The sequence below is a fragment of the Ursus arctos genome, unplaced genomic scaffold (assembly GCF_023065955.2).
Source record: "Ursus arctos isolate Adak ecotype North America unplaced genomic scaffold, UrsArc2.0 scaffold_24, whole genome shotgun sequence".
Lineage (NCBI taxonomy): Eukaryota > Metazoa > Chordata > Mammalia > Carnivora > Ursidae > Ursus > Ursus arctos.
Genome location: NW_026622919.1, coordinates 27,006,116 through 27,032,722, shown reverse-complemented (window position 1 = coordinate 27,032,722; position 26,607 = coordinate 27,006,116).

The window sequence follows — 26,607 nt, the reverse complement described above, 5'->3', positions numbered from 1 at the left end:
GATTGAAATGAGAATTAAATGATGAAAGAACAAAAGCTCTCATTCCAGGTAGAGGCATATTAGAGCTACTTAAACATGTTACTTTTACTTTTGAAGATTCTCTTCTCCCGGTCTCAGCATAACCTACCTTTATGACTTTATTTCTTTGGAAAAGATTTTGCAAGCTCATTCTAATTTTAGAATTTTGTGCAACTACATTTTATGTGATTTTTTTTTTTGCTTTAGTGTTTATGTTTAATAAAGAATTGCTTTATTTTTTATTATTATGTTCAATTAGCCAGCATATAGTACATCATTAGTTTTTGATGTGAAATTCTAATATAAACAATTTAAGCTTAAATTTTTATGATTGAAATGCCCCATTAACAATACTACATAAAATGACTGTGAGATAACATTGAAATAACATTATGCCACATTACTGACTTTTCACGCCAGATATGATACCTACATACAAAAATACAGAAGGAAAAGCATCATTGAAACAACATAAAGATAATATCCAAAATGCCTTAATTATTTGATTTTGGTGGTAAAATATGGAATTTTTTCTCACTTTATATTTATACATTTACAAAATTTTCTGTAGTAAACATTATCCAATTTATAATCAAAAGAAAATAAGCCTTATAAGGATAGTGAATAATGTTTTAAAATTGCCTTTTTTCGTTACTTTTTAAATATGAATGATATCAATGTTAATACCATTAGCGAAATACTGATTTAATAATACATATTAAATAAAATAATAAAGTAATATTTATTTTAGAATATAAAATCAGTTGTTGTGCTTGTGATTATCTTAATTTACCTTCTGCTTTCAATATTAGTTTCTAATATGCCCAAAAGAATCATAAATGAACATTTTAAAATGGAAGAGCCTGAGCTGAGATACTCAACTTACATACCAAGGAGGAGACTTTAGTTAGTAATTAAGCAATAATAATCAAGGCAGATTAATGGCTGTCTCAGAAAGTTCATTGCTGTGGGCCATTAACCCTAGTACAGCAATTAATTCCCAAGGAAATGACCTATGCTTCAGAGGCCATTTCTGTAGTTAGAAATTATCAAAGTAAAACCACACTAAAATGTCCACTGTCAAAAAGCAAGCATGCCATTTCTATTCCTGTGATGATTAACTGTATGTGTTAATTTGACTGGACCATGGGTACCCAGATATTTTGGTCAACACCTATTCTAGGTATTTGATGAGATTAACATTTGAACTGGTAGACTGTGTAAAGCAGATTGCTCTCCTTAATGTGAGTGACCCTGAATAAAACAAAAAGGCCGATCCTTCTCCTGAGTAAGAGGAAACTACTCCTAACTGACTGCCTTGAGCTAGAACATTGGTCTTTTTCCTATCATGAGACTGGAATGGAAACACTGGTTCTTCTTGGGTCTCAAATCTGCCAGCTTTTGGACTAGAATTTAAATCATGGGCTCTCCTGTTTCTTTGGCCTTTAGATTGGGACTGAAATTACATCTTCTGGATCTACAACTATCTGACTGCAGATTTTCAGACTTCTCAGCTTCCTTAATCACAATAAGGCAATTATCTACCTATCTACCTACCTATCTTACTAGTTCTTTCTCTGAAAAACCCTGACTAATAAAATTTCCTTTCTTCCCTCCCACGCTCTCTTTTTTTTCTTTTCTTTTCTTTCTTTTTTTCTTTCTTTCTTTCCTTCTTTCTTTCCCTCTCTCTCTCTCTTTCTGTATATATGTAAAGGGAAATTTGAAAATATGCACACTCAAAAATTCAACAACCAATAATTTCTTAAGCTCATGAATTGTATTCAATTTTCTTTTTTAAAATTTTTTATTATGCTATGTATTCAATTTTCTTAAATTGTAATTCAAAATTATTTGAAAAGAACAAAGAAATTAGTATTAATTTAGAATTTATGATTTGACAGTTACCTTACATATATCATTCAATTAGTTCACAAGACAAATGGTAAAAAATAAGGAGTATGAACATTATTTTATAGATGAGAAAACATGGGTTCAGAGTATTTAATCGACTTGCTCACAGGCACACAGTAAGAATCATCTAAAGAAATCTGATATCAGAATTTCTGGCTTTAAAACCTACGATCTTCCTGCAGTACATTACTGCAGTCTTTTTGAAGGGCCCCGCTTTAGACTAGCACATAAAAAGAATTCTTACTAGAACTTGCTTTATGTAATGGTTTAAACAAACATCATGCTAATATATGGTATAATAATAATAACAATTTAATATAAATTAAGTAATCAAAACATATTTACAGTTAAGTTTAATATCAAGCAATATGACAAGAGTATGCATATGTATTATATGAGGGGACATTGACATTACCACCTAAAATTTTATATGCCAAAAATGTATCAAACTTATAATAAAAAACAAATATGATATTGGCATGTTCTTAAGATATAACTTCTAGCCATAGCAATAAGATATGAAAAAAAGGTATAATTCACACAAGGGAAAGGAATTACAGATTAACTTTATCTGTGTTCTTGAGCATTTTTATTTATTCCTCATTTTTGTAAGGGCATAAGTTATTTTTAAATTCAAACAATAGTAATTAGACCATGGTTTAAAGTTAGGTGTGTGTAAGACTTACCCAATCCAAAGAATTTTTAAATCAGAAGTTAAGAGAGCAAGTATAATATTTATTAAAAGATTAACATATAAAGTAAGAATTAGCATATTTCCTCTCTTAGGAAATGTAATATTCAATCCAATATTAATTTTTGGTGGAGAGACAGAAATAAGATGTTAGAGAATATCATCACTACAGATTAGGACTTCAGTAACACTTATGGTGATAGAGAAAAAACTTAGAAATGATTACCACTGAGGTGACACTTGCTAATTTTATATATTGGGCTACAGACATCAATAAATACATAATCTACATGTTTTTAAACTTTCAGAAATTTTGGAAACTGCTTGTGTTATGTTGTTTTATTTTCTTTGCTTTTTTCAGGTACACTCCCTCCTTTAAATCATAAATGAAAAGCATAGTATTTGTGTAGGTGCAAACCTACAAAAGTTGCTGGCAGTGGGCAGGGTTGGGGGGGAGGTTGTGGAGAAGGAAGCCAAGGAGGAAAGGAGTGTTTTTCATGGAGACAAGTGTTTGTCAACTGACTCTCGTTTTATTACTCAGTCATGTATACCTCTCAAGAGAGATACTGTTTGAAAAATGAGAAATAGCTCAAGAAAGGAATTTAATCCATTACATATTTATTTGCATATTGTATTATTCCTGTGTTCTTTTTTTTTCTTCTTTCTTTATTCTTTAAGATATTGTGGTCTGAATGTCAAAAACTTGTGAATTATTGTTAATAGCTAATAAAAAGATTATTGTTACAGGAACGGACTTTTAAATTCATTCATCTTACAGAGAAAATACAGGTGATAGTATCCATCTGCTAGCCTCAGTGTAGCATCCCTTTTACCTTGACATTATACCATCAACATACTAATCCATAGGTCACCTTTAAAATGATCCATATTCTCTCCTTTCCTAACTTTATGCCTCCTTGTCTACCTCTCTACAATGAACATAATCTGACCCTTATCATGATGGTTAGCTCTCCATCAAAGAACATGAAAATCTTGAAGCTGATGCAGAGTTCTAGTTTCAGTATGTACTGGATATAAAGTTCTTTCCTTTTCCTTTTCCTTTTCCTTTTCCTTTTCCTTTCCTTCCTTCCTTTCCCTTCCCTTCCCTTCCCTTCCCTTCCCTTCCCTTCCCTTCCCTTCCCTTCCCTTCCCTTCCCTTCCTTTCCTCTCCTCTCCTCTCCTCTCCTCTCCTCTCCTCTCCTCTCCTCTCCTCTCCTCTCTTCTCCTCTCCTCTCCTTTCCTTTCCTTTCCTTTCCTTCCTTCTTTTCATTCCTATTCTTTTTCTTTTCTTTTCTTTTTGACAATATGCCTTTTATTTAAACACCAATGCCTCCTTAATTTCATAATAATCCTATAAAATACCTTTGTTTTGAGTAGGGCTAGAGTAAATCCTCATTTGTGCCCTCCAATGGCATCAGAATCTTATATTCCTCTGAAGAGAGTAATGGTTCAGTTATCGCCATGAATTAGCACCTCCCCTAGGAGTTTTGTTAACATTAGTGGGAAAGCCACTCCACTTTTGGTGGGATTTTAAGCTGTAGAGAGAATATAAACTGTAAGCTACTTGTACATCTTTACCATTAGTTATACAAAAAATATTTCCAAGAATGGAAGACAATGCTGGGAAGAACAGAACCCAGTGATGAAATGGTGCAGAACCTTGATTCTGCTATGCCTGAAGAAAATCTGCCACAGGACTTTATAATTACATAATATAATAAAGTTTTATTTCATTAAGTACATTGAGTTGGATTTCTATAAATTTCTGTTAATTCTGTAACTTTAATGACTCCAACTTTATTTAGCAACTAATGCCTAGAAGTCCTTTATTACTAGTAATAGTTCTAGTAATGAAAGTGGCTACATTGAAAAAGGATAGTGTGGTGAGGAGCCCCAACTCAGTTACTACTATATTCAAGGTGATGGCTAAAATATTGTCCACTGTCTCTGTGAAAAATATCATGTACCCATCAATATTGAAGAGTTAAGAGACTTGGTAAAATCTTTCAGAATGTTGGAGTCTTTCTGTAATGTCCTTTTGTAAAATCCCATCAAAAAAGAGAAAGTTACAATCTCAGATGACATGTTGGAAAGCAAAAAGTAAACACAGCATGTGTTGTTATGAGAGGTCCTATGTTCCTTCAATCAACAATCAAGATGGAACAAGTCATAAAATCATGCAGACTGCTGGGCTGAAAAACAACAAACAAAATAAAACAAGAACAAAAATCTCTGTTTCCAAGCTAATACAAATGGAAGAAAAGATTTAGAAGAATCAGAGGATGCAAAAATGGAACTTGTAGGTGTCCAGAAACTCTCTTGTTAGGTGTATCCTGCCGTTTAAATTAAACTATCATCCAAAATTTGAAGAGCCATTGTATTTGATGCATCCTGGGTTCAAGGAGCATATGAGGCCTCCTATAGCAGGTAATATATACCTGAAACTATTGTTTCTTTTTTTTTTTTTTTTTAAGATTTTACTTATTTATTTCTGAGAGGGAGAGAGAGAGCAAGCACACAAGGGAGGAGGGGGCAGAGGGAGAAGCAGACTCCCTGCTGACCAGGGAGCCCAATGTGGGACTTGATCACAGGATCTTGGGAACATGACCTGACCTTAAGGCAGATGTTTAACCCACTGAGCCACCCAGGAGCTCCCTTAAACTATTGTTTCAAAAGCCAAGGCCATGATGGACCAGTTATTTTGAAAGTCTGTGAAGTTGGGCTGAAGACTGCAGTTCAGTGGAAGGCAACATAAACCACAACGGTGAATTCCACTTTTATAATCTGTTGACATTGGATTTGAGGACATTTCTTAAAAAAGATTTATTTATTTATTTTAGAGAAAGAGAGAGCTGGGGGAGGGGCAGAGGGAGAGAGAGTCTTATGCAGACTCTGCACTGAGCACAGAGCCCCACACCAAGCTTGATCACACAACCCTGAGATCATAATCTGAGCCAAAACCAAGAGAGTTGGATTCCTAACTGACTGTGCCACCCAGGCATCCCAAGGATTTGAGGCCATTTTTAAAATTTAGTTATTAGCCCACAATGTTTTCAGGTGCCAGATATAATGATAACCTATTTGCTAAAAGCCTAAGATATTCCACAGGGCCTAAATTCTCAAGAAAAAGAAATGGGCTCCAGAATCCATGCTGGCCCCCAAAGGCGTACAAAGATAAGGCAAGGAGGAAAAATATCCTCTCAAGAACATGAAGTGAATGAATTGGCTGATTAGAACTTATTATTGGTAAAGAAAAAATGTTTACTCTTCCTTTCCAGGAAGAAATGCTATATATGTCATAGATCATGAATATTTAATGCTGTTTCTTTAATCCCCTTTAATGCTGTTTTTTCTAATGAGAGATCTTAGTAAAGTTGTTCTGATTACATTTCATTTTTGTCAGACATATATATTGGACACAAATGATTTTATCATTTAGCCTCTTTCTGACAATGAAGAAGACAAAACCTATACTTACTGATTTGGATCTGGATGCAGAATCTATAGGCAGGTTTAGATAGGCCCCTTTTGGAAGAATGGGGATATTTTTAAGTTGAACATAGGTTTATTCTAATTTGTTTGGTTGAGATATTTAAAACATTTTACGTACAGAAAGAAATGGGTCTAGGTTTTGACATATATACGCAGTCACAAGCATAAGCAAATGAAAAAGTATGCCATTCCTTGGACAAAGTGATTGGTTCATAGATGGTGACATGACCCAAATCCTGGCAATCAGAATTTGAATTGTTTTTCCAGAGCTAACCAGAAAGATGCTCCCCTTCCTTTAGCTCCATATGTCATAATACCAGACCTCCCATCTGAGGACTTAAGACACTGCCATGTCTAAACTGACCTATTTTTCTTCTTTTAATTGAGTTAATATTCTTCTTTGTTCAGTTATTTGAATAAGATGCCAATCATTTATAACTAGAAGATCTCTAATAAACATCCTATAATTCTTAGTAAGAGCTAAAATAGTATATTTCCTTGATGTCAAAGATGAGGTCTATAAAGCTAAGATAGCATTCTGAATTAAACATGTGTAAAGAATAGTTTTATTTTTTAATCATACTTTGTTCTGCTTTAGTGACATCAAGAATGTTGTAAGAAGATATTTGAAGGCCTATTCTCATTCTTATATTTACTTACTGTTAAACCTATAGGCTGAACTACTGGTTCTTTCTTCATCAAAGTTTTCCCACACTTACTTAGGTATAAATTAAATAGACCATCACTGGGCTGAAAGCAAAACAATCTATTTCAATCTAACAGTTTTATTTGCTTTCCTATCAGTACAACCCTATAATAATGTGTCTTCAGATAAAATAAATTTGGAAATATATGATGAACTGCTGTCTTCTACAGTGAATTCAGCCCAGTCACTCATTTACCCCTTTAATATATGAACTTGCACTTAATGAAATTGATTTCTGAACTCCTGTAGTATAATGGTTGGCTTTACTATATTTTAATCCCCTTAATAATTACCTAAAATTAGGAAGATGTCTAGAAACATAAAATAAGGGAATACCTTTCTGCTAATAACAACTATACTACCCACCAGGTGAAGAATATACATTGTACTGCATTTTCTCATTCCTGAGTGACTTAGTGAAGGAGTACTGAAGCTGTTTTTCACTAAAGCTTGTTTTTCTCTTCCCAGCTTTTGTAAGATAAAGCTCTTTTAAATCTAGGACAAAACGATAAGCTCCAGAAATGCCATATTAGAAAGTAATTCATTCCTCTGTGACTTTTCTCTACGGAGCTCTTTTTACTTAACACCCATTATAACTGGTATACCTGTTGGCACTGGATCAGGGGCAATATTTTTTTGTGGTGGGGGGAGCAATGTATAATTGGTATCTGCGATGTGCAAGATGTTGGTGATAAAATAAACAGAAACTATCCTTAACTTCAACTATCTTACAACTCATGGGAAGGCAAGCTAATGAACAGACAATAGCAGTATAGCATATATAATGCTGTGATGAAGATAAGCAGTGAAGCATGTGTACTCTAGTTAGAGACACCAATGTGCTGATAAACTGGGTCTCTGGGGGGAAAATTAAAAACCTGATTTTGTCATGTTTGTTAATTTCCATGTTGTACATATTTCCACCATGGCCAATTTCAAGCTACCAATATTTTAACAACTGTTCACAAAGTTCTTGAATATTTGTTTTTGAACCAATGCAGGTAGTCTCTGGCCCACCATAGTAGGGAATAACACCAACACAGTGACCAAGTAAGATTTCCAGAAGGGAGTGATATCTAAATAAATAAGAAGAAAGAACATTAATTAGTGAAGCAGAGAGAGGAGGGGAAAGATTTGCAGGCAGATAGATCAGCAAAGATAAACATCTGGAAGTGAAAGAATACATGGCATTTGGGGGAAGCTGCAAGGAATTCATTTCTGACTTGAAAATACTTTGATACATGAAGTAGATAAACACGTACTTAGAGAAGTAAATGTGTTCTAGGTGGTGAATGTCCCCACTAGCCACAATAAGCAATTTGAATTGTTTCCAAAGACAATGGTAGGTAGACCATCAGAATGTTCTGGGGATGTAGCATGGGCATAATCTGATAATTAGAAATATCACTCCAGGTGGATCTGGATACAGATCCAGTTGGAGAATGGGTCAGTTCTATGAAATATCAGTTGGAGAAGAGAAGACTAATGAATGAAAGAGAAGACTAATGAAACTAATAAAATATTAGTAACTCAAGTACAACTGCTAGCAATGGATCTTAAAGCAGTGGCAGTACAGGTGGACAGACTGACACTGGAGATTTGAGGACACATGAAAGGTGACAGATTGGCATGGGGTAGGGTATGGTGAGGGCAAAGAAGTGTTAAGAACAATTTCGAAGTTTCTGTCTGAGAAAACTGAGTGGATACTGTGGGTATTTACAAAAAGAATGGATATAGAAAGAGAATAATGTTTCGTAAGGGAAGCAAATCCCAGTTTTGTACAAATTGACTTAGAGGTATCTATGAGACATACAAATGGAAATAGATATTTTATACAGAAGGATGAGAGTCAGGATCTGACCAGAATCAAGCTATAGTCTGATTCAATTATGACCGAGATATATTCTCAGATACGTTCTCACCTATAAGGTCCCATGGCCTCATGAAAGATAACTGTAATAAGTCAATGATTCAGTTTTGCACAGTGTAAAAAGCGTACTGAACTGTGGAACACACAAAATGCTTTTACAAAATGTAATTTAGACTTGATGGAATGAAGTCTTTCTTAAAAGTTAAGTGGGAGTTAAATGATAAAAAAAGGAAGTGAAGGATATTCTTAGTCGATGGGATGATACTTGTAAATATGCACTGGCATAAAGCAACATAAGTCTGAAATGAAGCCTGCAAGAAAGAAAGTGACAAGAAATGAAGTTAGAAATAATAGCAAGGACTTCATCATAAATGGACTTTTCTGCTAAGCTTAAGAACTTAATATCACTGAAACTGTAATAGATATAGACACATTTAAAGCCATGATCGTATAGGCATTTCAAAAAATTAACTTGAGCAGAAATATAAGGGATGGGAGGGATTTGAGGAGATAAGAAGAATTTAGTCAACCTTCTTTACATTTTATTATAATTATGGGTAAATTCTTGATGCATAAAATATGAATGCATCCCGCCCAATTAAGAAATCCTAGCAGATCTGCAGGGAGAAAGAAATTAGAAGGAACATACTGTCAGCCATCTGGGAGTCAAAGAATTTTATAAAAGAATTAGAGGTTACTGGCAAGAGGAGGTCCCTGAGAGGTCTGAGGCTGGAGGAACAGTAATTTCCACATTTGGTATAAGCAAGGAAGAAGGAATGAGAGAGTGCTATTTCAAACTGTAACAATTAAGGTCTCAGGAAAGCTTCAGATAATATACCAAGAAGGCATTAAGTGGCAGGTGATCATCATCAATTTATTGACAATCTAACTTGCAACTAGCCTTGATGTTTGCAACTAATCTTATTGTTACTCTCTTTTATTGTTACAAATCAGGAAGCTAGCTGATAAAGCAGACAGGAGTGACTGCCTTATCTATATACATCTAAAATATGTTCTGCTTTCAACCAATTTTATTCCCATGATTGAATGAGACAACACATACAAAGTTCCTGCTGATAGTAGGTGGTTAATAAATGAGAAAACAGAATGCTGAAAAGGGTATCAAATAAACTCAACGTACAGTTCTAGCGGTGGCAATACTGTGGTTCCATACTGCTAAGAAGAGGGCTCCACTACTGAGGTTAAATTTCAAAGGTGGGCCTTGAGGTAGGTATGAGTATGAGTGATGTTGTGATAAAAATGAATGATGCTGCATCAAATCTAAGGTGAGACAGGGAGATGATAATACATGTGCGACTTATCTTGATGAGCACTGAGAAATGGATAGAGTTGTTGAATCATTGTGCACCTGAAACTAATCTTAACACTGTATGTTAATTATACTTGAATAAAAAAAAATCATGTGTGATTTTTTGATATAGACAAATGAAAATAATGATCTCTTTTCCAAGGGGCATCAGTCCATCTTTTAGCCATAGATACTTTATTTTTTGTAATAATTTCTACATTTTTCCTTACAATGTAAAATATGTTTTCTGTAACTATTGTAAGGTACTGGTAGTAGAGAATATCTTTTGTATCTACTCTGAGTAAATCTAATACTACGACGATGATGACGATGACTAATTTACAGCAAGTGATGTTGGAAAAAGCTTTTTGAAAAAACTAACTTCACCTGCAAAGAATAGTACTTCAAAGAGTGGAAGCAACATCGCATTCATATTATAATGCTTAACAAGATGCCTACAAAAATGAAAACAGATACTGGGCCCATTTAAGGCCTCACTTAAAATACAAAGACCAGAGGGAAAAAATCAAATATGTCTTAATCCTATGATTAGTTGATGGTCAATAAAAAGTTTCAGGGATTTAGCATCATGGAATGTTTCGTGTTTATTTTTATTTATTTGTTTGTTTGTTTTAAAGATTTTATTTATTTGTCAGAGAGAGAGAGAAGCACGCAAGTACCAGCAAGGGGAGCAGCGGGTAGAGGGAGAGGGAGAAGCAGACCCCCCCACTGAGCAAGGAGCTTGATGCAGGACTCAAACCCAGGACCTCAGCCAAAGGCAGATGCTTAATCAACTGAGCCACCGAGACATCCCATTGTGTTTAAAAAAATAAAATGAATCAAGGCACATACCTCAGATCCCATGTTTTACATTGGAATTACAATACCTAAAAAGATTATTTGATTTTCCTGTAATTGTTTATATAGTTACTCTCAGTGAAAGGAACTATTATCCAGATCTCTTCAAACTTTAAATTACAGTGTATAAGTGAATACTGATTAACATATAAACATGTGTTATAAAAATGTGTTATTTTTGTCAGGAGAAATAATTGCTAACTTAGGGAAAACAATCCCTGCAACGTAAGTATTTATAATCAAAGAAAGTGTTAATTAAAAAGCTAATAGAATGGCTTTTGTCTTTTTTTTAAAGATTTTGTTTATTTATGTAGAGAGCATGAGTGTGTGCATGCCAGCAGGGGCAGGGGCAAAGGAAAAGGGAGAGAGAATCTCAGGCAGACTCCATGCTGAGTGTGGAGGCTGACACAGGGCTCCCATCTCATGACTCAGATCATGACCCGAGCCAAAACCAAGAGTCAGATGTTTAACCGACTAAGCCACCCAGGCGCCCCTAGAATGGCTTTTGTCTTTGTGCATGTGGGCAAGAATTGTGGCCTCAATTAGAAAGCACATTTGGGGTCAAATTCTTGCTTTGCCATTTATGTAATTTAGGGCATTCCATATTGGCCTTAAAACTTAGATTTTTAATTTTTTTCATTTGTAAAACGGGAAATAATGCTTATCTTAATTTGCTGTGAAACAGATAATTTTTGAGGAAGTACTTCAAGAAATATCAACATATTATACCTGATGTTTTTTATTTTCTTGCTTTTATTTGGTCTATCATTGGAATGGCCCACCAATCAAATATTTGAAAGTCTTTAGCATAACAGTGTTAAGGTATTTTGCCTCCCTAAGATGCATAGGCCATTCAATGGGTTGGTGACAAATTTTGTACTTAGGTCTGAAAGAGGTAAAAACAAAGCACCCCTCCTTGAAAAACATAATTTGGTATATGCATGTGGGGCACACTATGGAGATAAATTCTTTGGGGATAAAAGAATTCCACCAGTTTTTTGTTCAGTGGTATAAAACTAAGCTGCTCAATTGGGACATCAACTTGAGATTTTTAATTAAAAACCCAGACTGTTGTCCAAGATATTGTTAACAAAACTAAGGGAAGTTAAAAATAAAACCCTGTTGGGTGAGCACAATAAAAAAAAAAAAAATCCAGACTCCTCAAGGAAGAATTTAGATTTGTCTGGTGAATATCACTAGGACCGCCTTGTGCATATTCATCCCACACATTTGAGTGGGTTTGCAGAGCTCTGGCAGAGGGGCAAGGAATTTTTCATCTATCTCTATGACAGTACGTATACAGAAGAAAATTTCCCAAATCCAGTCAATCATGCTCTTTATTTGTGTGTTTCTGGGTGTGAGTGTGTGTATGCGTGTGTTTATTTGTGAAAGTGCACAAATACTTTCTTCTGATGTATTATTACCATCAAATTCCAGAATGTTTTCCCCAGGTCCTCAATGCTAGTTTTGCTATTTGCATCAATCACTTGGTATCTGAATTAACAGCCTGGACTGCATATGTATTTTCGGATATATTAAGATTCCACTGTGGTGTGAGAACTGTGAAGTGAGAATGAGCATGTGCTAAGCATGTATACTCAAATACTGTAGAATCTTTAGAAACCTTAGTTTAGCCGATCCCCATAGCAACTCAATGAGCAATGTGTTATCCTCCCTATTTTGTGGATGAGAAAGCTGAGTGAGGGTCAATCTTTGGAGTACTTATCCCAAGCTTACAGAGTAAGTGACTGACAGATCTGAGACCGTAATTCAAGTTTCTCTGGCTTCAAAGACTGTGTTTCCTTTTAAATTTACTGTAGTATAGTAAGCACCACTCTGAGCAGTGTTCAAGATCCTATTTTCAGCCAGAGTCTGAAAGATGGAAAGAGCCATATCTAAGAAGAAACCACGGAGGGCAATGCTCATACTCAGGATCCTTTCATTGTCATGTGAGATCTGTGTTTGATTTGTGCAGCTGCTGTAATACATCACTACAAACTTAGTGGCTTAGAACAGCAAAATCTGATATCTTACAGTCCTGGAGGTCATAAATCTAAACTCGGTCTTACTGAGCTAGAATCAATGTGTCAGCAGGGCCACATTCCTTCTGGAGGCTCCAGGGAAGACTCTGATTTCTTGGCTTTTTCAGCATCTTAATTCTACTCACATTCCATGCCCTTGGCTCTCTTCCTCCATCTTTAAATCCAGCAGTGGTGGATTGGGTCTTCCTCATGTCTCATCAGGCCAATGTCTAGCTCTATAAGTCAAATCTCCTTCTGTCTCCCCCACCTCCTGCTTTCACTTTTAAGGACTCTTGTGATTACCCAGGGCCTGTCTGGATAATCCAGGATAATGTTCCCATTTCAAGATTCTCAAAATAATCACATCTGCAAAGTCCGTTTTGCCACATAAGGTAATATATTTATAAGTTCTGGGCATTAGGATGAACATTTTTGGATAGGAGGAAAGTTTTTATTCTGCCTATCACAAGAACTTTCAAAGTCATATATTTGCCAAAATATTTCCACACATTGAACTATCAGAGGTTCTTCACTAACTGGAGAACATAGTCCAGACCCTACAAATCTGTTTAACTCTTCTTATAACACCCACCGTTTCAATTCCCCTTACTGCAATGTTTTCCACTTTACTCAAAATGTTTATATTCTGCTATAACAGTGTCTTTGGCCTTCCTCCACTGTTTCATACTCTTTCACACATCTGTGCCTTGAGATGCTGGTTCCACTGCCTTAATGCCCCTTTGTTTCGTCTTTCTCTCCACAATGCCTACTTATCATTCAATTCAGTTCAAATGTTTTCTCTTCTACAAAGTATTTCTAGAATCACCCCAGATAAGGTCAGTTCTTTCCTCTGTGGACCCATAGCACTTCATAGATACTTTTGTTTTAAGCACTTTCTATACTATGTTATGATGATCAGTTTAAGTAGCTGTCTTCCGTACTTTACTGTGAACTCAGGGAAGACAGAGTTTTGTTCATCTTTTTATTCCCAGTGCCAAACACAGAAGCTTTCACTTAAAAATCTGCTTTAGAGGGACAGGAAAATGAGGTCGTTGTAAACTTTACTGAAATTAATTATCTCAGCAAGTTGATGTAACTCACATGGCATTCTTTGTCGACTTATAAGAGCCTTTTGTTGGAGCCACCTTCCTGTACAATTTCGTTTTGCCCCCTGCCCAAGCTGTTATAAGCTTTCCCTGATCTTGGACTTGTCAGAGCCATGGCTAATACATGGCATATACAAAACATCCAGATATTTAGAACAGGCTAGGTTATTAAAATTTTTGCTGTTATTAATCTGTTCTATCACCCTGAGGAAATTTCCCTGAGGACCAAAGCTGTTTAACGACTTTTCATTTGCTTATTGATATTTGCATACATATTTTTAAGAAGTGTCTACTTAAGTCTTTGCCTTTTGTTTTTTGGGTTTTTTTAATTGGGTTGGTCATCTTTTTATTTATTTACTTTTTATTTGTAGGAATTCCTTATATTATCTAGAAAAAAAGTCTTTTCCAAATAAATGTATTGAGAATATTGTTCCCCAATATTGCTTATTTGTAGGAATTCCTTATATTATCTAGAAAAAAGTCTTTTCCAAATAAATGTATTGAGAATATTGTTCCCCAATATTGTTCCCCAGTCTATATCTTGCCTATTCAAAATATGTGTACATGCACACACACAGGTACAGATATACATCTGGATACATACAAATGTAATAAAACTATATAAAAATTAAACTACAGACAAAAATGATCATGTGAATCAGGAATAGCTTTTACTTGAGTAAAAGAAGAAATAGATGGGATGGGTGGGGGCATGAAAATTTTTTTTAAAGAAATTTGGATTTATTCTCAATGCAACAATAAGCTATCGAAATGGGGCAGATGGTTGTCATGGTTAGATTTACGTGTTTCTGTAATCACTCTGGTTTCTCCTTAGTAACTGTTTATAGTAGAGAAACATGGGAAATGGAGACTGGTTTGGAGGCACTGCAGTCCTCCAGACAAAAGATGATGATTGCTTGTACTGGGTTGGTAGAATTGGATATGGTAATAAGATAGATCTATTTTATGGGATGAACTGAGTTGACTTCCTAATTCATTGCACATTAGATGGGTTAAGCCATTTTCCAAACTGAGTACCAAGCCTCCTTTGTTGCCTTTTTACTTGTGAAGAACTGCTGCCTTATGGCTCCTTTTTACCCAGTACCTTATTTCCAGTGGAAGATCTTTCTAATTGCCTGGCCTAAAAAAATAGCCAGAAGAATCAGGCAAAGCCTTTTAGAAGACCTGGTTACCCTTCTTCCCAAAATACTGGGTGAACAGAGAACACATGACAGACACGATCAAACATGTTTGTCTTCTGAAATTTTTGAATACCTTCCCTATATTGGGCAAGGGTGATCTGATCATTCAATAACACGGGGAGCGATCAAGCACAGTGTCCATATCTGCTTTAGCTAACTGTTAAAAGGGTTACAAACACAGCTGACTGTCCAAACTAAGACATTAAAGGCAGTTTTCCTTATGTTCAATTCTTGGTTGAGAACCTTAAAAATCTGCAAGTACAGATTTTAACTTTACCACCATCACCTCCAACAGATTTTCATGATATTTTTCGGTAAATTCTTGACGTAAGTTCTTTTGTTTTTGTTCTGATACTACTAATCATATTTGCAGCTGAATTTGATTTGAAAAAGAGTCCCGTAACAATTGACAATGAAGGGTGAGGCATCCGTTGGTTTGGTATTTCCTTCAGCAAGAGTGGCTTTAGATACAGCATTTAAGGGATACTGGGTGGAGTTGGACCATATGATTATTCTTAAATTCCCCAAATGCTTCCTAGAAATTCTAAATCTTATCTCCAAAAGTCCATTCCCAGATGACGAGCAACACAATACATACATTATAATCATGGATAGCTCATGAATTAAGCTAAAGTAAGCAAATAAATAAACTTCTATGTTTGGTTTTCAGTGATTTGAACTGCTAAAGGCAATAGAACACTGATTCAGCAGTCATATTCTACAACGCAATCAGGAGCAGTCATCCAATTCCACAAAAATATCATTTGTCTCTCTTTCAGTATCTTCTATGGGGCCGAATCTCCTAGAGCATCATCCTCCAGTGATACCTGTAATGGGCTATTTCTAGGTCACTAGTTTTCTTCCAGTAACATAGAAGATAGTCTATTCACCTTCCATATAATTGTCTCCAATTCTAAGTAGCCCACATTTCCCTGAAGGTCTATCTATACAACACACTCTTCTGTACATATTTATGTGTTAATGTTCTTTTAAAAGCACCTGAACCTCTTTCTAGCTCAAGCAAAAAAGAGAAAAAAATGCATAAATATTGATAGGACAGGATAACGGTGGTTTATCATGAGTTCAGAGACAGAATCAGGAGACAAGGAACAATGCCAGCTCTGGAAACCTCAGCAGCAAGAACTTTTCTTTCTTCTCCTTTAAGAGTTTTCTTGTAACAGGATTAAGACGGAATAGCCCCTAACGTCTGTGTCCTTCCTATTCTTAGGGCTATTTTCTGAGAGAACCTGATTGGCTCAGATCAAAGCTGCACATCCATTAGCTTCATCCAAGAATAAGATCAGGTGGTACAGAAATGGCAACTGGAAGACCACCTTTGTGTCTTCAGAACTTGTCTCAGAAGACAGGCACTGGCTGAGGCGGATGACCATTCATAGGAGTGTCTCCCACAGCCAAACACTGTTCTAGGAGCTCCATTTGCCTCATAGCAGTTAGTCTTCACTATCAAATTATTTCACAGCTGGAGAAACTGAGCTACCAGCTTTTCAACAAGCTGCCCATATTAAGTGGTGGACCCACCCCTGAAACCCCACTCGACCTGACTCCCAAAGTGCTAAATAAAGACAAGTTATAAAATCACTCTTAGTACACAGACACATTTTCAAAGCTCACTAAAGTAACATGTGTACTCAAGTTGACTGAATTACTATATCCACAACTGTGTAGGAAAAAAAAGAAGAAAAAACTTCTGTCAAATGTTTTGAAATGGGAAACAAAATTTCTAACACATAGTTGAAAGGGAACTGTCAAATCAGACAATGCGTCCAAATAAAATTAAATGAGTTTAAAATCTTATTGCACTTTAGTTAAAAAGAAAAAAAAAAGGAAAACTAAAAAAATTAGATCGTCAACATTTAAGAAAAAATGTTTATTCCTGACTAAACAAAAGGACTTTGTTGAAATAAAAATAAAAACTATGTTTCCATGGATATGTTACAGACACAGTCTCTGTGTTACAGTTGTGGTTAAATATGTATTTTATTGTCTCTAAAGATGCCTAAATCTTTGTGTAGTTTAGGGGCATTTTCGTCTTTTGCATCTTCATAATCATTTCCTATTTGTGTAAGAAAATGGAAAGAGAGATGAAAGAGGCTGATGAGGATAGAAATAGTGAGAAAAGAAGCATAGTGGGATGTGGAAAAACAAATTATGTTTCTTCATATTCTAATATTAGCTCTTTGGGTTTATTTTAGAATTCATCCAGTCCACTCTTAAGAACTTGAATTTGGTCCCTCCTAGTAGTTCAGCCTAACTGTTCCCATGAGAGTAAACTGAATTTCAGTTAACTTGAATTTCTCTCTCAAGTTGGGATTATAGTGTGCTTGTAAGATATCTCTGAGGCCCAATTGGAATTCCATTTCTATGGAGATTAGATTGGAACCTGCAACCAGGAATCATAAAGCAAAATACTAATGAATTCCTTCTTTCAAGGACTGTTATAGGGCATTTTCCTTTACTTGCTGTGAAGTGTTATTTCAGGAACTTTCAAGTTTATTGTGTTTTGCATGATAACACTTTGAGAACAAACTGTTTATTTGATTCACTGTCTTCATTAGTGCCCCAGTAATTAAAAACTGGTGTTACTTTTTTTCCCCCTGAGTTCACTTTTCCTTTTCTGCTACCCCCCCCCCTTTTTCCCTTTTCTCTATATTCATGAATTGTTTTGGGCATTATTAGTGATTTGTGCAAATCTGGGCAAGAAGCCAAATGAGAATATGAGAAGTAGGCCAGAACAATTGTTAACAATGTTTTTTTAATGACTGGCTCTCTTAGAAAAATTTCTGTTGCTGACCACCCTCCCTCCCCCCTGGAGGTCTGGTGTTAAATCAAATTTCCAACAAGTAGGAAAAGATTAAGATGACACTGCTTTACAACTTTAATTATATTTCACCTTTTTGTAGTTGGGGTATTTTTGAATAAAGATGCTGTTGGTCACTGTGATATATGGACGTTCGTAAAAAGATTAGATACCATTTTCCTAAGTAATTTGTCTAAATTTCAACAATGTTGCTTGAGGTTCCTCTTTTGTATCCTTTCGAGTTTTGTTTCCTAACTCTTTAATGTGAAAATTAGTTTACAACACCCCTGCGTTTATCAATTAAAGTTCCTTCCAGCAATTGGAGGAGGCGTTATTATTTCCATTTCACAGATAATGAAAATGAGGCTTAGTGACCTGACCAGGAAGAGATAGAGATGGGGAGTGACAGCAAGCTAACTGAAGCCTAGGGGAACTGTCCAAAATAAAATAAAACTGGCTCAGAATCCATCAGATGAGCCAGTTTAAAGTTGAAAAATAAGTCTTGTAGCAGCAACAGAGTGACTAACTCAAACCACATTTAGAAAGAGGGAGAGGTCACAGATGAGCAAGATATATTGAAAATACCTAGATGCAAAGAAAGACCAGCAGAAACTAGGTATCAGGTGCTTGAATATTTGTTCCAAATTTCCTTTATCTATATCTCAGTATGGCTTTTACTTTTGCAATGCAAAGTACAGATTATTTTTTTAAGATGTATTTATTTATTTTAGAGAGAGAGTCCACATGTGCACACAGAGCGGGGTGGGCAAGGGGAAGAGACGGAGAGAGAGAATCAAGCAGACTCCCAGCTGAGCCCAGACCCAGAGGTGGGGCTTGTCTCAAGAGCAGGAGATCATGACCTGAGGCAAATCAAGAGTCTGATGCTTAACGGACTAAGCCACTCAGGTGCCTCTAAAGTACAGATTATTTATTGAACTGAAAAATACCAATTAATTGATATTTTCATATTGCACATATGTTGAATTACTAAATATATGATTTTGGTAGGAAAAATGCAAACAATGAAAAAATTATAGAGTAACATAGTTCAAAGTGCCTCATTATTCTATTCCTATAGGTAAGCATATGTGGTTATAAGATAGAGTAGTACTTACAGTAGTATTTACAGATTACAGTATTTATAGATACAGTAGTATTTACGGTAGTATTTACAGTATAAACAGAAACATAAATAAGTACATAGTTTCAAGCAAGATAATTTGATTTTTATTTAAGCAGTAAGACAATTAATTAAAAAGCTGTTTGCTGCTTCAACAGATTACTAGAAAGACTTGTTTATACATGTATGTTCGGGCATACTTTTACTCTCACATGTATATTGGTATGAAAAATAAGTCATATCACTCTACCTTTAGCACATTTTCACAACCACTTGTCCTTACAACCATTAAAGGCTCATTGCTATCATCTGTGAACTGACAAAAAACTGAGGTGTATGTGTACAGATCTTCCTCAATTTACCATGGTGCTACATCACAACAAACCCACTGTAAGTTGAAAATACTGTCAAGTTGAAAATGCATTTCATGCACTTAACCTAACAAACATCATAGCTTAGCCTAGCCTACTTCAACCATGCTCCAGAACACTTACATTAGACTACAGTTGGGCAAAATCATCTAATGTAAAGCCTATTTTATAATAAAGTGTTGACTATCTCATGTAAATCATTAAATACTGTACTGAAAGTGAAAAACAGAATGGTTGTATGGGTACAGAATGGTCATAAGTTACTGGTTGTTTACCATCGTGTTCGGGCTGACTGAAAGAGACCGCTCACTGTCATTGCCTGGCATCACGAGAGAGTATCATACTGCATACCATTAGCCCAGGAAAAGATCCAAATTTGCAACGAGAAGTACAGTTTCTACTGAATACATATTGCTTTTGCACCACCGTAAAGCCAAAAACATCACAAATCGAAGCATCATAAGTGAGGGGCTGTTTGTATTTCATTGCATATGCACAAAATCTACGAAATTACCCAACCTGAACTGAAAATTTTATTTCTTTTCTCTATACAGCTTCTTCTAGATACCATGGCTCCACACCCTCTCTTATACTTGGAACTATCATTCTTGTAAATTTTAGCTCTTTTAAGGGATGTATAGTGTAATCTTATTACAGTTTTAATGTGGATTTCCTGACCACTAATGTTATCTTTTTCACGTATTTTTTGCTCTTTATTTTTCTTTGTGTAATTTCTGTTTAATTCCTCTGACCATTTCTATATTACGCCATCTTACAAGTTTGAAGAATGTCATATATTTTGGTTACAAATCCTTTGTCAGCTCTATGTATTGCAAATATGTTTCCCCCAGTCTATGAGTTCCTTTTCACTTTCTTAATGGTGTCTTTCAAAAAGAAAGTTATTTATTTTTTGTTTTAATTTTTTGTATTTTAATGACATATAATTTATATTTTTTTTCTTATATGGTTTATGCTTTCTGTATCCTATCTGAGAAATATTTGCCTAGCTAAAATGGCAAAAATTTTATTTTTCTAGACCTATTGAGTGTTAGCTTTTCCATTTTGACTTAATTTTTGTTAAGGTTCAAGGTCAGGGCTGCAGTTCAGTTGTTTCACATGGACATCCAGTTATTGCTGCATCATTTGTTGAAAAGACTTTCATTTCTTCATTGAATTTTATTGACACCTTTGTTGAAAATCAATTGGCCAAATATGTGTGGGACTATTTCTCAAGTCCCAGTTCTGTTCCATTAAAAGTCACTACTTTCACTAATGCCTCAATTGCTTTGATTTCATGGTAAATCTTAAAATCAGGTGGTGTTATCCTCTAACTGCATTCTATGACAAATTGCTTTGGCCATTCTTGGTTATTTGAGTTTTCATGCTTTACAAATATATTCTCAATTTCTTAATAGAAAAGTCTGCTCTGCTGAGATTTTGTATGGAAATACCCCAGATTAAATCATAAAGATCAGAAATAATAAGAAAATCATGGCACAGTCATATGGTAAAACAGCATACATCAATGAAAATGAACAAACTAAAGACAGAACATGGGGAAATCTTACAAACCTATTGTTCAGGACAGGAAGCTAAATTCAAGACAAATTATTCCATTTTAAGAAAGTTGAAAATAGGCTACATTCAGATATGGCTTAAGAAATCAGGATCATAGGCTCTTTGAGGAGGAAAGGAGCTAATAACTTGGGAGTAGATTGGAGAAGGGTCTTCATAAAATTAGATAATCTACTCCTTGACCATGGTGGGTGTGATTTTTGCACGTGTGTTTACTTTATGAACAACACAGATACTTGCTCTTTTCTCTATATAGATAGTATTTCAAAATTATTTTTAAAAAGGAAATAAACATACTTTTAATTGTGTGAGGAAATGTGATCAGTAATGAACATACATTTTATTTGATGAGTAAATGTGTGTGTGTGTGTGTGTGTGTGTGTGTGTGTGTGCGCGCCATCTAGTTGCAGAAGTAGCTTTTGAAAAGAATTCGCGTTAAAGGAATTATTGAGAACACTAATCCCCAAAGTCCTTCTAAAAAGTTTGCCTTTGTTACTTTCCATCTGTATTTTTCAATCTCTTTTCTAATTCTTCTTCTTTTTCTGACCCTTTCCTTATAGGTTTCAGTATGAATCTTCCACCATATTCCCCCAGAGCTGGAGTGTGATACAGCTGTCATACTTCTTCAAAATGTTAGTTGATAAAAGCTTATGGTGTCACTCTCCCGTAGGGTGTGTACATTTTAACAGAAATCCTAGAAGATATCAACCAGCCTTTAAGAGACAATTGCATGTGTCAATAATGCTGAAATTTGAAGCTCTGTGACAAAGAGAATGAGAAATTCTATCTGTCAGGGTGAATTCTAATTGGTTCTTAAATTATACTTTAGTTTTTTGTATATAGCATTTACCTTTCAAGCCAGCTCTAGCAAGTGGCCTCAACTTGTGTTGAGCTGTGCAAGTTCTCCTAAACTATCTTCAATGAAGTTTTAAAAATCTCTTGAGCTCCATCCTGTTGTAAGCTTTATACAACTTCATCTTAAGAAATTTCACAGATTATTCATTATTGTAGTATGTAGTAGTTGGAGGGAGAAACTAAAATTGATACAACTCAATCACACATCGCTTGCTGAATCCTTCCACATTACCGTGAAACATTTAGCCTTCTCTTGGGACATTTATAGGACACTTCTTACCTCCCTGAGAGCACATTATATTTTAGACATCTCTAACCATGTATTCTCTTATTACCCCTACAGTCATCTTGCAGAATATAAAACCTGAAGACACATATGGATCTTATAACAGTTTTTTCTATCTGAGTTTGTTCATTATCCATGCTGTCTATCATTGAGCAGCCTCTGTTTTGTCAATATCTTGTTTTAAATTTATACATAGAGCCTTAGGTAAACCATAATGACTTTGGTTCATGAGACTGCTTTTCAGAGTTGAAATATTAGCTGATTATGATATGTTCCCTCTTTTAAGTGTCAGTGTAGGAGGAACAGCTAAAATGCACCTGTCTTGAGAAGATCTGTGACTAGTGACAATGTCCATGAGAATTCTATATTCTGTACTTGGAATTATAGATGTATCTAACTCAGCTTAACTATATATTGTCTAGGTATTGTTTATGTAACATCCTCAGCAACTTCTTAGATTCCCCAAGCCTTAAATTGTTGATCTCATAAACAGGTAAAAATAGGAATTTTGTTAGGACTTTTTTTTTTAAGATAGCATATGTGAAAGCCCCTGAGAGAGCACCTGACATATAGTTATAGCTCAATAAATGTTACCTGACTCCAAATCACAAAATAATACTAAATCGATATTTTGGTCACAGTGACCTTTCAATACCCTCCAAAAATTATGCCAGATGGCAGCTGCTACCTTCTGGGCATAAATAGAACTGGTCATAAATAGGACTGGTCATAAATAGAGGGTGTGTTATTCATGCCCTGTCTGACTTCACCACCTGCTATCACTTGGCATGAAATGTAGACTTGAGAAATGGGAATTTTCTCTTTGGGGTATAATTTACACTGACACCAACTCTCTTACCAAGTTCTGGGTTTGAAAATATCTCCTCACCAGGACTGCGACGTTAGAAATTGCTGACTAACTGAACACTTAAAAATTCAGTTACCATTAAATTCTAATGAACGTAAAATCCACATTAACATCTAATTAAGCCATTATGATTAGTGCTGCACAATGCATACTTTATCATCTTGGATACCTTAACATACTTTTATCTTTCAGGCAACTGAGCTCATTAAAAACTGCTATTTGCTGAATATATCATAAGAACTTTATGATGCAGAGTGACCAACATCATTAACCTCTTTATAAAGTTTTTCAAAAACTGAATATTCTACCATTGGGGGATTACTCTAGGGAAAGGATGTTTTGAGAAAGGAAAACAAAAACAAAAACAACCCCCACCCCCAAAACCCGCAATCTTTACTTGGGTAGAAATTTTGGAAGGACTTATGCCTAGATCAATATGATAAAAATAATTCACCTCAAAGGAACAATCTGTAGACATTCTAGATAACTGAACAAGCCATTTGGTCCAATGGAGGTGAATGTCTGTGTTTAGAATGAAATCTTAATTTTCATCCAGATCATCGGTACTACATTTTTATTGATATTTTTTAACCAGCATTTTATTATCCAGGTACAGATGGATCCATGTCACAACTCTTGAAATCTTATGGGCAGATACATTTTTACTTTAATAGAATGCAAACTTTGCACCTCTGCTTCAATCCCAACTCTGTGTTTATGGGATATGAAATTTGGATTTGTGACTTATATTCTGAACTTCAATGTCACTATCTATAAAATGGTTATAATAAGGCATACATGTTATACGGACCAGAAACAAGTTAAATATATATTACTCATTAAATCAGATCTTTGGTTGCTGTTGACTTGTAGTATTAGTACTGATAACAGATGAGATGTTCACTGAAATTGTTATTAAGTTCTAACAGTGTCTCTCTTTCTACTAGTTTCTTTCATATCTGTCTCTTTTATCACCTGAGATTCTATAATTTTTTCACTTGAGTTGACAGGTACATTTCCCCAACCCCAGGAAGAGAAAAGGAGAGAATTAAAGACAGTAATTGTTAGTCATCTGCACCTAAATAATAATTAAGATATTAGGTTATTTCCTCTTGAGAGCTCCTGATTGCTGAGTAATGAGATATTGGAAATTAAGATAGAGTAACATTTTAGGACCCATGCCAGCCTTGGGTGGAATGCTGCAAGGAGTAACATGAAAATGCTTAAAAAGCCACAGATTATAGAGAAGAGGAAGGGGGAGGGGAACTAGGAATAATTAATCACTAGAAACCTTGTTATTAAAAGTTTAATGATCTCAGAAACCTATTTTTGTCTTCCTTATCTCTAAAGACCTCTGTCCACCATCTCTGGCACATGAAGGACTGGTCCGCCCTCACCCTGACATCACTCATGCTGGGCACAGCTTCACATGGTCAAGCTGGGGAAGCTGTCTGGATCTGGGCTCTGCCTTTAGCTGGAACTTGACAACCAGACATTGGAGAAACTCAGCACGTCTCTATATTTTTCCAACGCTTCATGCTGCCCCATGATTTGGATATCTAAGTGGAATTCCTCCATATTTGTATATCTTATTTAATCCTATACCTATTTAGTATCATGGACTATTACAATGTCATTACTATTTTTAAGTTTTCTTATTTTTAAGTGCCTTATAGCAACTTCAGGATAACACCTGAATGTATATGCTTTTCAATGTGGCCAGGAAAGTAACTTAAAATAAAAGCATGTTAGAAATTCTGTAATTTGGGGGCTCCTGGGTGGCTCAGTCGATGAAGCGTCTGACTCTTGGTTTCAGCTCAGGTCATGATCTCACAGTTCTGAGACTGAGGTCCACATGGGGCTGCTTGAGATGCTCTCTCTTCCTTTGCACCCCACCCAGCTCACGTGCATGCTCTCTGTTTCTCTCTAAAATAAACCTTTTTTTAAAAAAAGAAATTTTGTAATTTTAAGTTCACTTTCACATGCTGTATTTCCTGTTTATAACACCTCTAAGTACAGTTATTTTTATCACTCCCATTTGGCATTTTAGGAAACTGAGACTCAGAAAGAGACTCTTTTGTTTCATTAAATAGTTTGCAGTGGCACTAAGGTTTAATTTATTTAATAAATATTTATTTAATGCCCAGCTAGTATTCTAGTGAATAGGATAGAAAAAGGAATTGCTCTGATATTGCCTATGAACTAATGAGGGAAAACAAACAAATGTACCTATAGAAGAACATTAAAAGTTGTAATGCTAAGAAAAGAATTTACAATGCAATATGATAAATTGGGTCTCAAGAAGCTCCTTTTGATTAGGTAAGGAAAGAAATCCAGAATATTTAGATTAGCATTCCTGTGAAATAGGAAAGATGAAGAACATTTGATTGAACAAACAGTAGGTGACCAGGCATGGTTTTGCTGTCAGAAACTGGGCATTTTGGCAGATTTGTTTGTTTTGGTCCCAGTGCAGAATGAGCTGGGCATCAGAAATTAGGCACACAAGCTTAGCATGAAAGGCCATGGGATTAGTTTATGATTATGAAAGATAAAAGGAAGGGGACTAGGTAAGAGAGTAGATCCTAGGAGTTCTCAAGAAGGAGAACATTTCTTTTCTTTTCAATGTAGCTATATTACATGATGAATGTTAACCAAGTTCTTTGTGGTCGTCATTTTCCAATCTAGGTAAATCAAAACATCATGCTGTGCACCTTAAACTTGTCCAGTGATGTAAGTCAATTGTTTCTAAATAAAACTGGAAAAAAAGAAGGGAACTGGATTGTTAGGCAGAGTTCCCAGTGCAGAAGCATATTCTGACGGGCAAAGCTGAAGTGGCAAGTGTCAGGAGAAAAATGCAACTTGAAGGCAGGTTGCTTGTCGGTTTCATTCACTAGGATTATAATAGGGATGGAGTGGGCATTCAATACATATTTGTTTACTAAAGTAAAGATTTCAGTGTTGTGCTATTTGAAAAGACAAACAAACAAGGGACTTTATGAGTCTGAGAAAATACCAAATAGAAGATGCTAAAAACAGCTGTACATAGTGGGTCAGGAGGCAGAAACATGATACGTCACAGTGATACAAAAATTATAAGGTCATGAGGGCTCCTTCTAGGCACATTGGCTACCAGTGATTGAAAGACTATTTGGAGACACCAACATATAATGGAGCTCAGACTGAAAGCTAATTCACACTACAATTAGGACAACATCAAGCACTGATCAAGTCTGAGCAATCGGTGATAGGCATTAACAAGTTTTCCTAAAAAGGATCCATATTAAAGGGCTGGATGGGAACTGTTGGGTCCTAGAGCAAGTTGTTAAATTAAATAAAGGAGGAAAATCTTGAGTATAGTGGAGGTGACTCATCTAGAATGATACCCATGTTTTCACATAATGAAAGATATCAAATTCATATGCCATAGACAAAAAGACTAAGTGGACCTAAGTTGCTAAGAAAATTAAGACATAAAAGGTAAGAAAAGCCACATCAACCAAAGAAAAAGGTTTGTTTCTATACTGACTTTA